This window comes from Tamandua tetradactyla, chromosome X (assembly GCF_023851605.1).
Source record: "Tamandua tetradactyla isolate mTamTet1 chromosome X, mTamTet1.pri, whole genome shotgun sequence".
In the NCBI taxonomy this organism is placed as follows: Eukaryota; Metazoa; Chordata; class Mammalia; order Pilosa; family Myrmecophagidae; genus Tamandua; species Tamandua tetradactyla.
Window position 1 is genome coordinate 27,135,173 of NC_135353.1, and position 18,685 is coordinate 27,153,857.

The 18,685-nt window shown below is 37.5% G+C and overlaps 1 protein-coding gene across 1 annotated transcript in view; it reads left to right on the forward strand.

The window, feature by feature from the left end:
• The first annotated feature begins 2,586 nt into the window (after positions 1-2,586).
• Positions 2,587-18,685, forward strand: part of PLAC1 (placenta enriched 1) — a 231,529-nt gene continuing 215,430 nt past the window's right edge. The window contains exons 1-2 of the mRNA XM_077145485.1: positions 2,587-2,871; positions 5,292-5,329. The gene's annotated coding sequence lies outside the window, so the exon portion shown is untranslated. The remainder of the gene's footprint in view (positions 2,872-5,291; positions 5,330-18,685) is intronic.

Sequence of the window (18,685 nt, forward strand, 5' to 3'; positions counted from 1 at the left end):
TAAAGATGGTATTATTTCATTTAAAAATACTGTACATTTCAAACTTACAGAAAAGTTGCAAGAATAGCCCAAAGAACTTCTGTAATTCCTACACTCAGATTCCCCAGTCATTAACATTTTACTGCATTTGCTTTATCATTTTCTCTTGCTCATTCTCCCTCTAGATAATGTATAATATATTTTTTCTGAACTGTCTGAGCATAAGTTGCAAATGTGAAGACCTATTATCCCTAAATACTCCAGTATCAACTTCCTAAAGGCAAAGTCATTCTACATACCACATTACAACTATCAAAATCAGGAAATTAACTTTGATAGAAAACTGCCATCTAATCTACAGATTAGTCTTCAAATTTCACCTGAGTATCTAATAATGCCCCTAACAAAAGGAAGAAAAAAATTTTTTTCTTCTGGTCCAGCATTCAAACCAGTTCACATTCTAGTTATGTGTCTTCATTCTCCTACAATCTGGGAGTTTTTCCTTGTCTTGTGACTTTCACGTGTTTTAAAAGTACCAGTTATTTTGAAAAAAATTGGCTTTGTCTGATGTTTGCTCAGTAAATTCAGGTACTGCATTTTGGGCAGAAATACCACGGAAGTGATGTTTTATTCTCTGGTTCATTTCAAGAAGCACAAATGTCATCTTGTCTTATTGGTGATGATAACCTTGTTCCCTTGGTTAGGTGGTGTCTACCATGTTTCTGCACTGTAAAAAGTTAACCTTATTTTCCACCCCTTTGAAATTAATGAAGCATTTTGTGTGGAGAAACTTTGAGACTAAATATCCTGTATCCTCATCAAGCTTTAACCCATTAGTTTGAATATCCATTTATGTTAGTTGCCTGATATGATGGCTACTGAATAGTGACTCTCTTAATTCCATCATTTCTATATTAGGTGGCATTCTACTCTACGGAAGAACTTTGCCTTCTCCACCATTTAAAATTCATGTATTTATTTGCATCAGTGTGGGCTCTTAGATTCCTGTTTTAGTTGGGTTTTAATCCATTACCATAATTATTTTAGTATTCAAATTAACCCAGAATTGAACAGTGGGAACTCATTCAAGGACGCTCCTTGTGTCCTGTTGACAGAGCTCTAACTTTTATTTTTTTAGCAGTTTTTTACTTTCTGATATAAGATGACCCAGACTTTTCTTGCCCCAGCCCTGGGGACAGCCATTTCTCTAAGGAACCTTGATTCCTTTCCATCAAAAATTCTATTTAAAAACCAAAGTATGGGGTGGTGCAATGGTGGCTCAGTGGCAGAATTCTTGCCTGCCATGCCAGAGACCCGGGTTCGATTTCCAGAGCCTGCCCATGTACAAAAAAACAAACAAACCAAGGTATGGGCTCTAGATGAAATCATTGCTACTAGGGCATCGTTATTTAAAGACCTCAGAGTGCAGAGAAAATACATGTATAGGTATATGTACATACCCTATAAATAAATATATGCGCACATATCTGTGTCTATATTAAAAACCATGCATTCAAACTAGTGCTTTGGATTCCACTTCAGCACCTCAGGGTTCATTCCAGCCTTCACTCTCTGTAACTCCATCCTCTGGTTGTGGGAAATCTGGCTGTCTTTATCCTCAATATAATTGCTCATTTCCCCTGTATTTAACCAATTTCCGACCATTCCTGCTGCCACCCTGGCTGTCTCCTCAGCCCCAGCCATCTCCTTGGCTCCAAAACCCTGTGCCCCTCCAGCAGCCCCAGCTCTGGCTGACTCTATAAAATACTCAAGTTTTAACTACCCCTGGCTCAAATGCACCGCAACCACTACCTCAAGCTTCTTTTCCTCTGGGTTTAGCTGTTCACGCCTCAGGATTTTTTTAAATTCATAATTTAACAAATATGTACTGAGCCCTGTACTGGTAACTGCAAATGCAGATGAAAGTTCTTGCCTTCAAGGAGCCCAGCCTAGTGGAATAAACAGAGACGCATACTGACTTACAAACTGATAAGAGTACGTTGGGAAACGTGAAGGAAGAGCACCCAACAGCCAGGGCTGTGATTCCCAAATGCTTCCAAGGAGGAGTAACAGTGAAGCTGAATTGAACAAACTTGGGGTGGGGGCGAGAGTTAAGCAGAGGGAAATAGGATACAGGCAAGAGACCATGGCGCTATCACAGAAATGCCCGCAATTTGTTAATGTGGGAGATGTGGCTTTGGGGGAAACCAGGTTACCTCTTGTCTTTTATGATTTGGGAGTCTTTAGCTTATGTAGGTGCAAGCTATGGGTATAGATAGAAGCAGGGAGATTGTATGGAGAAAATGATTAGGAACAAAATGCTGAAAAGCACCAATATTTAAGAGTCAGGTCGAAGAAGAGATGGATTGGCAAGAGAGGTAGGAGAAAAGCCTGGAGAAAGCAGTGAAGCTAAGGAGGGAGTGGCCTACAGTGTCAGTTAAGGTGAGGTCTGAAAATTTCTCATTAGATCTGATAATTGGGAGGTCCTCTAAAGACTTGTTTGTGAACTTTTAGTGAGGTAGAAGGGGGCAGAATTTGGATTGCAGTGGCTTGAATAAATGGAGGTTGAGACAAGAGGATAGTTCTGTACCCTCAGCAGCGAGCATGCTATCTGAAATATAGTAGTCACTCATTAAATTCTGTTTAATGATAATACCATACTCAAACCTAGAGAGGGAGCTGAAAGAAAATCACAGAGGATGATAACCTATAGAGGGAGCCGAAAGAAAATCACCAGGAGTGTTACCCTATAGAGGGAGTCGAGAGAAAAGCACCTGATACTAACCACACGCTTTAATAACCTCTAGGAGGAGCACCAAGCTTCCTGTCTTCCAGATACTTCTGAGGAAAACTTGCCTGAGGAGTCTTCGTCAAAACGAGTGCCACCCCTAGGTAATATTTACCATATACTTAATGAATGCCTTTTATTTGTGGCATGTGATACTGATGTTTCCATTTATGATAGTGGTATGAAGTTTTCTGTTGAAGTAAATTTAACAGATAGTATTTCTAAATATGTATATATATATATGTATGTATAAAATAAATATAAGAGAAAAAGTGAGTTAAAGAAACATCTTAAGTAAACAAATAGTGTGAGTGATTGCTATCTAGATATGGCCAAAATCTTGCAAGTAGAACGAATAAGAACTTTGATCCCAGAAAGTATAGAATCCTGGAGGAAGTATTGCTTAGTACTGTGGGTGTGAAGAGGTTAAAAGCGAGTCAGTGTGGAATGCTATTTTTTGGTCCCTTTTGGAATTCCCTCCTTTTGGGATTCTGCTCTTCTCCTATGAGGTGTGGTAGGAGAGTTCTGGCACCTCTCCTTTAGCTTTTAAGGTGATAATACTCTTTGCTCCCCTATACACCTTAAAGGTCAAGGGGGAACTTGGATGGGACTTAGGGAAAAGAGGCCTACCAAGCAGTTTTGGCCTGCTCTGTCCTAGACCTTAAATTTAAGGTTACCAACCATCCTAGTTTGCTCGGAACTGAGGGGTTTCTTGGGAGCTTTCAGTGCTAAAACAAGGAATGTCCTAGGCAAACTGAGGTGAGTTGGTTACCCTAAAAGGATTCACACCTTCCTTAGGTATGGTTTTCCATTGGGTTGTATTTTTCTTATCTTCTTCAACTGACTAAAGGAGTGGTATATTACCAGAGCTGAGGTTAGAATGTAGCCCTCAGAAAAAGAAGCTTCTGGTCTGGGTCACTGAGGTCTGCCTACTTTGGGGAAAAGGAGTTTTTAATCTAACCCATCAGGTGACTACGCTGAAGTTTGGGGTGAGAGCTGTGCTTATTAAAATACTTCTTTGATTCTGTCCTCCTGGGCATTGATCTCCCTCCAGGACCTAGAGGGTGGGGATGGAAGGAGGGGTAACTATGGCTGTTAGGTGGTGAGTCCAGAGAATTTAGGATTTGTAATCCTGACCATGTATATTTCTTTCTCAAAGACAAAACGAAAGTGTTTAAAAGTTATTTTCCTGGGCGGTGCAACAGTGGCTCAGTGGCAGAATTCTTGCCTGCCAGGCCAGAGACCCGGGTTCAATTCCCGGAGCCTGCCCACACCAAAAACAAACAAACAAAAAGTTATTTTCCTCTTTATTAGTGGTTTTCTTCACTATACATTTTTAAATTATGAAGGAAAAATGCTCATTATAAAAAGTTGAGACCTTGTAGAAGTTTGCAAGTGAAAAGAAAACTCAGTCTTCCTATCCACAGTGTAATAGTTTGATGTGTATACCTAATTACCTTTTTCTATATATATATATACAAATATATTTATAATAGATAAATATGCATATTTTAAAGCTTTTTATTGAAGTATAACATACATATAAAAAGTATACAGCTTGATAAATTATCACAAACTGGAAACACCCATAAACCATCACCTAGGTTGACACAGAACATTCCAAAAGCATCTCCTAATGTCTGCTCCCGTCCGTTTACTTTTCTATAAATTATCACAAATAGAATGAATCCAATGTAACCATCACCCAGGTTGTTATAGAACATTCTAGAACCCCAGAAGCGCCCCCTAAGGCCCACTTCCAGTCATTAAACCATCATTTAGACTAACATAGAACATTCTAGAACCCCAGAAGCATCACCTAATACCCACTCTTATCCATTCACTCTTTTATGAATTGTCACAAACTGAATAAAAGCATATGAACATCACCCAGGTTAAAGAATAGAACATTCCAGAACTTTAGCAGCATTCCTTAATGTCGTTTTCTGACCATTCATTCTCAGTGAATTATCACTAATTGAATACATTCATGTAACCAGTACCCAGGTTAGGAAACAATATTCTGGCATCCCAGAAGTGCCCCCTCATTTCCTCTTAATAGTCTCCCACCTTCCTCCACAAAGATAACCACTAATCCTGACCTCTAATGCCTTAGATTAGTTTTTGCCTGTTTTTAAGCTTTTGATGAATGAAATAAAAAATTATCTACTCTTTTTTTCTGACTTCTTTAACTCAATGTTGTGAGATCAATCCATATATTGCACATACCCCACATACCTATATATGTGTGTGTGTGTGTGTGTGTGTGTGTGTGTGTGTATACTGCATATGTTATTTGGTATCTTGTTTTTCTAACCCGAAAATATATCATGAACAACTCTCACTGAGGTCTGTATTTAAATCTACTTCATTTTTATCAACTGTATAATATTCCTTATATGGACATGCCATAATTTATTTACTAAAACTCAACTGATGGCCATTTGGATTCTTTATAATTATTAGTATGCACAAGTAATAACTTATTGTATATTTATCCTTGCTTCTTTAAATATTTCTGCAGGAAAAATTCTTAGAAGGGATATACCGCCGGATCAAAGGGTATGTACATTTTATTTATTATTTTTTGTGAGGGTATGTACATTTTATTCATTATTTTTATTCGAAAATGCAATCCATGCTTAGTGTAAAAAAATTAAAACAATAAAAAGGACATATGGGAAAGTAAACCTTCTTCCCACCCTTGACATGCCCTATAAGGTCCTTCCTGAGAGGCGTTGAATGTTCTGAGCTTCTTGTGGGTTCTTCCAGAGATGGTGTGTGCATAACACATGCTTTTACATATTTTTATAGGCATTGCTTAAAACCATACTTCTACCCCACCCACTTATAATCTTGTGAACAGGGTTATGAAAGTTTCCATTCCCCCATAGAAATGAATCAAAGTTCTGGGAAGATTTGAGTAAAAAAGAAGAAGAATTTGTCTGCCTATTTATTTGTAAGCTAGTTTGTGTATAGGATATACATTTGAATGTTTCAAAATTCAAAAGCCATAAAAGGGCAGTGAAATGTCTCCTCACCTTCATCCACCAACTACCATAGTTCCTCTCCCCCAGAGTAATCCTGTTTTCAGTTTCTTGTGCATCCCTATCAACTTTACATGTGTAGATTTGTTTTTTCCAAATGTTGACACAAATGGTAGCATCCTTGTGTTAGCCAGCTATTATTCCATAACCTCACCCATTCTCCCACCCTGAAAACCTTAGAAACTTAAAACAACAATTATTCATCATTTCTCATGAGTCTTTGGGTAAGCTGGATGGTTCTGTGGTTCAGGGCCAGGCTTATCTGATCTTGGCTGATCAGTTGATGAGTCTAGAATGGCCTTAAGGATTACTTAACTCTACTCCACATAGTCTCTCACCCTCTAGCAGTCTAGTCTGGGCTTGTCTTCAGTGCAGTGTCAGGATTTCATGACAGTAGAAACACACAAGGCCTCTGTAAGCCTATGCTCAGACACAGCACACCATAACTTTCGTCATATTCTGTTCTGATCCAAGCGAGTCACAAGGCCAGCCCAAATTCAAGGGATGCAAGTAGTTGCAAAGTCACATTGCAATGGGTATGGATTGAGGGAGGTGAGGAATCAGGGCCATTTATTAATCAAACAGAATACTATAGGTATTGTTCTGTACCTTACCTTTTCCAGCTAACCTTATATTTTGAGATAATTTCATATTAGTCCACAGAGAGCTTCATTTGAAAATTCCATTTATTTTGCTTGTGCCCTTTCGAAGAATATTTAGATTGTTTCCAATCTTTTGCTATTATCTAACAGTGCTGCAATGAATAATATTGAACATATATCAGGTAAATTCCTAGAAGTGGAATTATTGGGTCAAAGGGTATGTATATTTATAATTTTGATAGATATCTCTGAATTTAATTTTAAAAAAATCTTCAACTTTTTATTTAGAAAAATTCCAAACCTCAGAAAAGTTGAAAGAATAGTACATGAACATTCTAATACCTTTCACCGAGATTAAGCAGTTGTTGACATTTTTGCCACATTTGTTCTCTCTCTCTCTTTCACTCTCTCTCTGCACATAACATATGGAGATGTATATATACATAAGATGTATATATGTTTTTTCCAAACCACTTGAAAGTAAGTTGCAGATGTCAGGACACTTTTTCAGCCTTTATCACTTAAAAACAAAAGCATTTACCTAAATAACCATAATGTTATCACACAAGAAATCTAACATTGGTAAAATAATATTATATAATACACAGTCCATATTCAGCTTTCCCAAGTTGCCCCAATAATTTCTTGTAGAGCTTCTTTTTTCAAGCAAGGATCTGAAAATCAGTATCAAAGATCACAGAATTAATTTAGTTGCCATGCCTCTTTGGTTTTTTTCTCTTAAAACAGTTCCACACTTTTTTCATCTTTCGTGAAATATTCATTTTTTTTTTTTTTTTTTGCATGAGCAGGCTCTGGAAAATAAACCCAGGTCTCCAGCATGGCAGGCGAGAACTCTGCCACTGAGCCATTGCCCACCCTTGTATATGTTTTATAATTTGCATTTGTCAAATTATTTCCCTATGATTAGATTCAGGTTGAACATTTTTGGCAAGAATATACCACATGGGTGACTCCCTTTGCATCCCATCAGGAGGTACATGTCAGCTTGTCCAATCAGTGATGCCAAGTTTGGACACTTGGTCAAGGTAGTGTTCTCCAGATTTCTCCACTGTAAAGGTACTATTTCCCCTTTGTAATTAACATTAAAGTATGACCAGGTGCATGTCCAGTTTCCCAACACCTTTTTCACCTGGTAGTTTTAGCATTCATTAGTGATCACTACCTGAATCAGTTTTTATTATGCTGGCTACAAAATAATGTTTTCCCAATTCCATGATCCCTTCTACATTATGAGTTAGCATTCTTCTGAAAAGAAAGATGCCCCTCCTTTTTGCATCTCACTTCAAATTTCTTTTATTCAACTTGTTATAATCCTTTGCCATTATGTACCAGTGCATGAATAGACAGATCAATCACAAAGCAGGAAGTTCAGACATAGACCCAAGTGTATACCTAAATGTAATATATAATGAAGGTGGTATACCAAAATCACTGGTGCGAAGGTGGACTTTTAAATAAATGCTGTCAGGATAACTAGATAGCCATTTGGATAAAAAGATAATTTGACCCAGACTGTCTTGTTTAAACTGATATCCGAAGCTGCATGCCCAAAGTAAATGATCAATAAACATTTGTTGAATGAATGAATGAACAAACTACTTCATCCTTATACTAACCAATGGGGCCTGCTCCTTAGTAGTTGAATGAATGAATGAATGCATGAAGTGGAGTCATGGAGTACAGTCTGCATCCATTTTCCTCTTTTGTGCCCTCTCACCCCTCCTCTTTCAATTCTTGCTAGTTTCCATGGCGAAATCTATCTCCTGTTTTCTCCCTAAATCCCATTCCATTTCTATCTGCTAAATAAAGTAAAACCTTAAGCACGACCTGTAAGCATAAAATTCATACCTAAATGAAAAAATAAGTTGTTAGCTTTGAAGAGATATTAGATGTTAAGATTTCAAGTGCTACCAATGTTTATAGCAGCGTTATTTACAATTGCAAAGAGATGGAAACAGCCAAAATGTCCATCAACAGACGAGTGGCTAAACAAACTGTGGTATATACGTACGATGGAATATTATGCAGCTTTAGGACAAGATAAACTTATGAAGCATGTAATAACATGGATGGACCTAGAAAACATTATGCTGAGTGAGTCTAGCCAAAAGCTAAAAGACAAATACTGTATGGTCCCAATGATGTGAACCGACATTCGAGAATAAACTTGGAATATGTCATTGGTAACAGAGTCCAGCAGGAGTTAGAAACAGGGTAAGATAATGGGTAATTGGAGCTGATGGAATACAGACTGTGCAATAGGACTAGATACAAAAACTCAAAAATGGACAGCACAATAATGCCTAATTGTAAAGTAATCATGTTAAAACACTGAATGAAGCTGCATCTGAGCTATAGGTTTTTTGTTTTTTTTTTTTTTACTATTATTATTACTTTTATTTTTTTCTCTATATTAGCATTCTATATCTTTTTCTGTTATAATGCTAGTTCTTCTAAACCGATGCAAATGTACTAAGAAACGATGATCATGCATCTATGTGATGATGTTAAGAATTACTGATTGCATATGTAGAATGGTATGACATCTAAAAAAAAAAAAAAAAATGGTCAGCACAATACTGCCTAAATGTAATGTAATTATCTTGGAACGCTGAATGAAGCTGCATCTGATCTATAGTTTTTTTTTTTGTTTGTTTTGTTTTTTTTATTTCTCTTATATATTTTTGTACTTTTTATTTTTATTTGTGTTTTCTCTCTGTGTTATCACTTTATTTCTTTTTCTGTTGTAGTGCTATTTCTTTCTCTAAATCGATGCATATGTACTGAGAAATGATGACCATACACCTATGTGATGATATTAAGAATTACTGATTGCATATGTAGAATGGATTGATTTCTATTGTTGTGTTAGTTAATTTTTTTAATTAATAAAAAAAAAAAAAAGATTTCAAGTGCTTGAAAATGCCCTACTTCATCTTCCTGTAATTATTTCCTCAAGCACCAAAACTCAAGAAAACTTAAAAATAATTTCTTGTTAAAATCATTCTAACATTTATCTAATTTTTTTTTATCTAATTGCTAAAACTTCTTCCTGCAACTTCATTGCAAACCTATGGTATTTTAGCTTTAGTTTTGTGAATTGACTTGGGACTCAAACCACTTTTACTTTGTTTCTTCAAGAAAATGCATTCCAGACACACACACACACACACACACACACACACACACAAATATCAATAAAAAGTTTGAAATGTAGCACACTGATAAGTTTGGGGGATTGCCTGTTGGTTGAATTTGTTAATGAGCCCTTAAGTAATTGTCCTACTTTCCAACCACTAGAAGTCCTTGATGTATTTTATTATTACATTTAATTTTCAATATGCACCATAAGAGTTTACTTATATATGGATTTTTTTTAACCTCAGAACTTGAATGGGATGCAATTTTACCAGCCTAAATAAACAGGCTTCTGGCCCCTGGCAATTATTTTAAAAGAAACTTTTTGGTGTTAGATCCTATTTTCTCTAATTCTGAAATTATAGGTTGATCCAATAAATGTTACTTTGAAATTTTATTCAGTTGAAAGTCACTAGAGAAAAATCATGTGTATTGGACTAGAACAGCTTGAGTCTGCTACAAATCTGTTTAATCCCTATCTATGTGTATAGTTAGGAATTTTATTAGTCTATATAAATAAACTTACAGCTTAGCAGCAGTTTAAAAGTGTAAAATGACATTTTGCAGGGTTTTTAAAAAAGTCTGATGAATGTGAATATAAATTGAATTGGGGCAACTAACAGTTTGGGTTAAATTTAGGTTGCAAACTTTAAATAATTTATTGTAAAAATACTGTATGCTGAGATATCATTACACACGCACTAGAATGGCCGTTAGAAAAAAAAAACAACAGAAAATGACAAGTGCTGTAGAGGATGTGGAGAAAGAGGCAGATTTATCCACTGTTGGTGGGAATGTAAACTGGTGCAACCACTGTGGAAGGTAGTTTGGCGGTTCAGCAATTCCTTGGGAAGCTAAGTACAAAATTGCCATATGACCCAGAAATTCCATTGGTAGGTATAAATTCAGAGGAACTGAAGGCAAGGACATAAACAGACATTTGCACACTGATGTTTACAGTAACATTATACACGATTGCCAAGAGATGGAAACAGCCCAAATGTCCATCAACAGAAGAGTGGCTAAACAAGCTGTGGCATATACACATGAGGGAATATTACACAGCTGTAAGACAGAATAGAGTCATGAAGCATGTAACAACGTGGATGGACCTTGAGGACACTATGCTGAGTGAAATTAGCCAGAAACCAAAAGGACAAATACTGAATGGCCTCATTAATAGGAACTAAAATTAATGAGTGAACTTTGGGAGTTAAAGTTGAGAACATAGGTTATCAGGAGAAGGAGGGCAGAGACTGGGCAAAAAAAAAAATACTGTATGCTTGTTGGAGAATATATGAAAAATAATGGAAAATAGAAAAATAAATTTTAAGTGAAAATTTTAAGGAAATCATACTCACATAAGGCAAAGATTGCTATATATTCGTGGGTTTTTTTGTAGATAATTAAACCCACACTCTATATATACTTTGTTAGTTTATAAAAGTGCCCAAACATTGAGAGTATTTTTTTTTTTTTTTTTTTTTTTTTTAGACAGAGAGAAGGAAGGAAGGATAGAAGGAAGGAAGGAAGGAAGAAAGGGAAACATCTTTAAACATTTTCTTGTTTTATTGTATTCTGTTTCTCCGTTTTTGTTACATGGGCTGGGGCCGGGAATCGAACCGAGGTCCTCCGGCATAGCAGGCAAGCACTTTGCCCGCTGAGCCACCGCGGCCCGCCGAGAGTATTTTTTAAAGAAAAAAAAATTGTCATGCAATGTATTTAAGTTTTACTGGTTAGCACACGACTGTGATGAATGAGTTGAGACTCCTAAGTCTAGCAATCAATCCATACAAGTCCTGTTTCGATTACCTGCAGATGTCAGTGTAGATCTGAGTGTGGTTCCACAGTTTATTCCAGGGTGTGGTAGGACTATCAAAGTTCAGTAGTGAACCAGTTGCTCATTAAACAAACACCAGGTTACTTTGGATGAGAAATATGAGCTGCAAGGGCTTTAAGTCCTCAAAATTTATTTTTACAAAATTTTAATAAGCATGGATATCATTCTCTGGTTACATAGTTCACAGAAGCTTGTGCTCTCTTGTTCCCACCCCTGATTGTTTGACCAGCCTTTCTTAAATTAGCTATAGTGCTGGAGAAGTGGAGTTAATGTAGTTGGGCTTATTAAATTTGACTTCGACCCAGATGGCGAGTCTGAGGGATGTGTTACGAACTCTGTTGGTTTACTTTCTGCTGTTATCGCATATTTAAACACACATTTTAAAGCCAGTAATTCCAGCTCAGAAAGCGCATCGTCTTTGCCATTCTTTCCAACTCTTCCTTTCTACAAGATTCTACTCTTTCATCCAACTTCACAACATAAAAAGTCAGAGCGTTTATTAGGCTAAGAAACTGTCCGAGAGACGTGCAATGCCTCATTATGTCAAAACACCGTTCTTTCTCAGGCCTTGACACAAATCTACCATCTGTTTCATAAACTAGCAAGCTTCCTCTCAGCTATAATTTGCTATATATATATTGGTACATAAATTGTTGATAGCTTATGTTTACCTAGCAACAGAATCTGTTTGGCAGAAGGCTTGGGAAAGGAGGCCTTGTGGAGGCTTTTCCTTTTTTTTTTTAATAAAGCAGTTTCTTCATCTACAAATTTCTTTTAAGCACAAGAAAGGCAGATGGGGTGGCCCAATCTGCCTTTTATAGCATTTTAACCCAAATTGCTTCGTAAATGCCCACTTTGGGGGTGATTTTTGCTACTTTGATTGCCTTGTGTGTAACTTAATGCCCTCTTTTAAATTTATTTTTTCTTTTACAAGAAAGTGTTTTAGTTTCCCAGCTGATAAAATAAATACCTTATAATGGGTTGGCTTAAACAAGGGGAATTTATTGACTCACAGTTTTGAAGCTAGAAATCCAAAATCAGGGCATTGGCAAGGTGAAGCTTTCTCTCCAAGACTGATGCATTCTGGGGTTAGCTACAGGTGATCTTTGGTACTTGGCCTTTCCATCACAATCATCATCTATCACAATATCAATGCACATGGCAGCATCTTCTTTCTTTTCCAGTTCCATTGACTTTTAGCTTCTGGCTGCTCCTGTGACTTCTATCTGTCCTTCTCCATAAGGCCTCCAGTAATGGGATTAAGACCCGTCCTGATTCAGTAGGGTCATCCCTTAACTGAAGTAACTTCATCAAAAGGTCTTATTACACGGAGATTCACACACACAGAAATGGATAAAGATTAAGAACATGTTTTTCTGGGGTACATAACTCCAAGTCAACACAGCAAGCTTTGTACAAATCACCGTTGAAAACTGTCTTGATCATGTATCTGGAAAACATCACTGAGCTTTGATACTGCCCACATCTGTCCAATGTCAATTTTTCCTGATTTCCAAGTGCTTTTAGAGCTAGTTGTGTGTTTTGGACGTTGAAGTAACATTTCAAGAACATTGATCAGGACTTGGAGGTCTTTAATAAAAGTTAGGTATAACAAAATCAAGCACCATGCACTGTGTCATCTGCATTACTTTAATTTTCATTTATCAGAATTAGCTGTGTATTTCTACCTACCCCTTTCTTAGTTTTCTAATCAGCAGAGCAGTGAGTCTGCTGGGAAGAAAATCCTCTGAGTTCCCTTCACATTGCTTATAGACCTAATGTGTTATTAAAGTTTGGAGGGTACTTTGTGCATTCATTTTGAGAAGGAAAGGAAGTTGTTATCTGTCAGCTTCCTTCATGAAACACCAAGGCATAATCTGTTTTGGGCTTATTGCATGAAATTGCTCTTGGGTGAAAGTGACTGTTTTTTCATTTTGACCTATGTTTTAGTTTGCTAGAGCTGCCGGAATGCAACATACCAGAGATGGACTGGCTTTTAATAAGGGGATTTATTTAGTTACAAATTTATAGTTCTTCAGAGGAAAGGCAGCTGGCTTTACTCTGGCTTTCTCTGTCACATGGGAAGGCACATGGTGAATGTCTGCTGGGCATCTCTCCAGGCTTCTGGGTTCAAACTGCTTTCCCCGAGGTGATTCCTTTCTGCATCTCCAAACATCTGGGTCTGAGCTCCGAGTGCTGAGATGAGGTGTACTGAGCTGCTGAGCTCTCTTCTGACCTTTCTCTTTTAAGCCTCAAACTAATTCAATGAAACATCACTCATTGTGGAAGGCACCCCCACTTAGCCAACCATAGATGTAATCAGCCATAGATGACTTTCACAAGGCTGATGATTTAAGTCCACAGAACAGAACAACGGGGCATCATCACCTGGCCAATTTGATACCTGAATCTGATTATCACAACCTACAACTAGTTCAGTGTAGTGTGGTTCACCATAAAGAGACAATGCAGGCATTACCACTCAAAAAAGAAGAAATCAAAAGGAAAGAGAACTACTGTACCATCCTGAGACTGTGAAGCTAGTCATAAGAAAAGACAGTGGTGGAGTATGATAGGGACAAAGCTTCTTTGGCCAAAGTCTTCCCATATTGATCATATTGCAGTCGTTTTTGTTTTTGTCTCCTTCAGTTCCCTGACTCTTCATGCCCAGAGCTTTCCTCAGTACTACAGCCTCTGCTATCACTGTAGGACAGGACTGATAGCTTCTATCAGAGTTAGATGATCTCCACAGTGCTGCAAGGGACATGGGCATTAGTTGGAATAGGGAAGAGGATTTCTTTGCATCACTTGGGGCATTCACTGATAATAGAAACCTTTATTCTTGGTGCTCTTCCATTCATGCCAGTTATGTAGGTGAGAAATTAGCAACTTGAACTGTGAGATTGAGACCCGTTTTCATAGAGAAGACCGTTAAAGGCAAAAGAGAGAAGATAAACTCATCAGAGAAAGGCTGGTAGTAGAAGAGCAGAGGATTGTGCTTTTGAGACAGGAGGAAGATGTAGGAAGAAGGATCCTGGAGGATTAAGGAAGGAAGCCAATTATCTCAGTGAATCAATGCTTCTTTTTATATTATTTTTAAAAATATTTTTATTGTGGGATTTTCACACATATACAGTCCATACATGGTATACAATCAGTAGCTCACCATATTATCACATAGTTGTGTATTCAAAACCATGATCATTTTGGGAACATTTGCATTACTCCAGAAAAAGAAATAAAAAGAAAAAAAAAAACTCATACATCCCATACTCCTTACCCCTCCTTCTCATTGACCACTAGTATTTCACCCAATTCTTTACCCTTTATCTCCCCCTGTATTATTTATTTTTATCCTAATTTTTTTACTCATCTGTCCATACCCTGGATAAAAGGAGCATCAGACACAAGATTTTCACAATCACACGGTCAGTTGTAAAAGCTTTAATGTTATACCATCGTCTTTAGGAATCAAGGCTACTGACTACTGGAACAAAGCTCAACAGTTTCAGGTACTTCCCTCCAGTCACTCCAATACACCATAAACTAAAAAGAGATATTTATATAATGCATAAGAATAACCTCCAGGATAACCTCGTGATGCTGAAATCTTTCAGTCACTGAAACTTTGTTTTGTCTCATTTCTCTCTTCCCACTTTTGGTCAAGAAGTCTTTCTCAATCCCCTGATGCCGGGTCCCAGCTCATCCTGGGTATTCTGACCCATGTTGACAGGGAGATTTATACCTGTGGGAGTCTTGTCCCATGTAGGGGTTAGGGCTATATGTTCACCTGCTGAGTTGGCTTAGAGAGGCCCTGTCTGAGCAAAAAAGAGGTTCTCTGGGGGTGACTCTTATAAATAATTATAAGTAGGCTTAGCTTCTCCTTTGCAGGAATAGGTTTCATAGGGGAGAACCCCAAGATCGAGGGCTCAGCCTATTGATTTGGTTGTCCCCACTGCATGTGAGAATATCAGGAATTCTCCAAATGGGGAAGTTGACTATTTCCTCCTTTCTCCCCAGTTCCCCAAAAGGATTTTGCAAATAGTTTATTCTCTGTGAAATTACTATGAGATATATTGGGGCATCACATTACCCTGATACAAAATTATACAAACCTATAAGATCTCATGCCCTATTCAAAATTCCATGTATTTATTAACCAACGCTTCTTAAGTAACGGTGATATGCCAGGTATAGGAGGTAGAAGAAACACCTTAGAGAGGAGAAATTTGAGGCAGACAAGGACTGAAAAAAAAGGGTGGGGGATATAACTCAAAAGTCTTTAGTGGCTTCATTTCTGTGAAGGTACAGAAGTCAGATTGCAGAGGACCACGAAAGGAATGTGCACTCATCCTAGAAGTTTGGCAGGATTTGGAGACTGGTAGCCAGAAGGACAGTAGGGTCATTGTTGCTGCTATTGATGATGATAATGTATAGTTTGCCTGAGATTGAAGGAAAGAAATCAGAGAACATTATTGAGCAGTGGTGTCTAGTAGAACTTTCTGCAGTGATGGAAATGCTGTGTATCTGCAGTATCCCACACTGTTGCCACTAGCCTTTTGTGGCTATTAAGCACTTGACATGTGGTTCATCCGGTTGAGAAACTGAATTTTAAATTTTAATTCACATAAACTTTAATAGCTATGTGCGGCTAGTGGCTACCATGTAGGTAGTGGAAGTCTATAAGGAGAGGATAAATGAGGGGTAAGAAAATGGGAAGGAGTGAATTCCAGAGCAGACAAGGAGAAGATAACTTAGAGATTATTCAGGAAAAGTTTTCATATGATGTGACAGATGTTCTCACATCTCCAGTGATTGGCAGCTATGGGAGTTCAGACCCATACTTCCATTTTTTCAGTAATTGTCAAGTCCATGTGCTAAGAATGGGGGAGTTGGGGGAGGAAGAGTTGGGGGCCAAGTCTACAAGTCTCTACCTGGATCAAATTTGCCTTGGGCCAAATGTGTGCAATTCCATATAATTTTCTTTTTTAAAAAATATTATTATTGTAAAATCTTAACATACAAACATATATTCTTTTTTATTAATTTTTTTATTCTTTAAAAAACTATAACACCAAACAAACGCAAGCATTCTTAATTTTTCATCATTCCGTTCCACATATATAATCAGTAATTCACAATATCATCACATAGTTGCATATTCATCATCATGATCATTTCTTGGAACATTTGCATCTATTCAGAAAAAGAAATAAAAAGAAAACAAAAAAATTCATACATACCATACCCCTTACCCCTCCCTTTCATTGATCACTAGCATTTCAATCTAATTTATTTTAACATTTGTTCCCCTATTATTTATTTTTATTCCACGTTTTCCTCGTCTGTTGATTTTCACAGCCACACAGTCACATTGTGAAAGCTATGTCATTATACAATCATCTTCAAGAAACATGGCTACTAGAGCACAGCTCTACATTATCAGGCAATTCCCTCTAGCCTCTCCATTACATCTTGACTAACAAGGTGATATCTATTTAATGTGTAAGAATAACCTCCAGGATAACCTCTTGACTCTGTTTGGAATCTCTAAGCCATTGACACTTTATTTTGTCTCATTTCACTCTTCCCACTTTTGGTCGAGAAGGTTTTCTCAATCCCTTGATGCTGAGTCTCAGCTCATGCTAGGATTTCTGTCCCACGCTGCCAGGAAGGTCCACACCCCTGGGAATCATGTCCCATGTAGACAGGGGAATGGCGGTGAGTTTGCTAGTTGTGTTGGCTGGAGAGAGAGGCCACAACTGAGCAACAAAAGAGGTTCTCTTGGGGGTGACTCTAAGGCCTAATTTTAAGTAGGTTTGACCTATCCTTTGTGGGGTTAAGTTTCATATGAACAAACCCCAAGATTGGGGGCTCGGCCTATAGCTTTGGTTGTCCGCACTACTTGTGAGAATATCAAGAATTCAACTTGGGGAAGTTGAATTTTCCCCCTTTCTCACCATTCCCCAAAGGGGACTTTGCAAATACTTTTTTATTCACGTGTTCAAATCATTCTGCGATTTATTGGGGCATCACTCTGGACAAACCAACAAAATCTCATGCCCTACTCAAGGTTCCATGTACTTATGGTATTCAATTAAGCTGTCTACATAAGTTATATTAGGAAATGCACTAGTCAAAATATAAATTTTGTACCAAATAAACATTTTTTGCTTTAGTCTCACACATAAGTTGAAATTTTAAAATATTAATTATTATTTTCAACACTCTGCAGTAATGACATTCCTTTGTTCTTCCCCATGCAAAAACATTTTTTAAATTTGTACATTTAGTCACTATCAGTATACACTCTAGGCATTCCTAGATTATACCATCTCAGTCTTTATTGTCTATCTTTCTTTCTGATTTCATTTGTCCCCCAGCCCTCCTCCTTCTATCATTCTCACATTCAGCTTCATTCAGTGTTTTAACATAATTCAAACATATATTCTTGACATAAAAGCATTCCATACATGGTGTACAATCCATGGCTCACAATATCACCACATAGTTGTATATTCATCACAATGATCATTTTTTGACATTTGCATCACTCCAGCAAAAGAAATAAAAAGAAAAAACTCATACATACCATACCCCTCACCCCTTCCTCTCATTGACCACTAGTGTTTCCATCTACCTAATTTATTTTACCCTTTGTCCCCCCTATTATTTATTTATTTATTTATATCCATATTTTTTACTCATCTGTCCATATCCTGGATATAAGTAGCATCAGACTCAAGGTTCTCACAATCACACAGTCACATTGTAAATGTTATATCTTTATACAATTGTCTTCAAGAATCTAGGCTACTGGAACAGCTCAAAAGTTTTAGGTACTTCCCTCTAGCTACTCCAATACACCATAACCTGAAAAGGGATATCTCTATATAAGAATAAACTCCAGGATAACCTCTTGACTCTGTTTGAAATCTCTCAGCCACTGAAACTTTAATTTGTCTCATTTATCTCTTCTCTCTTTTGGTCAAGGACGCTCTTGATCTCTTGATGCCGGTTCCTGGCTGTTCTAGTTTGCTACCTGCTAGAATGCAACACACCAGTAATGGATTGGCTTTCAATAAGAGGGGATTTATTTAGTTGACGTATAGTTCTTCAGAGGAAAGGCAGCTAACTTTCATCTGAGGTTCTTTCTTACATGGGAAGGCATGAGACGATCTCTGCTGGCCTTCTCTCCAGGCCTCTGGGTTCCAACAACTTTCCCCGGGTGATTCCTTTCTGCATCTCCAAAGGCCTGGGCTGAGCTGTG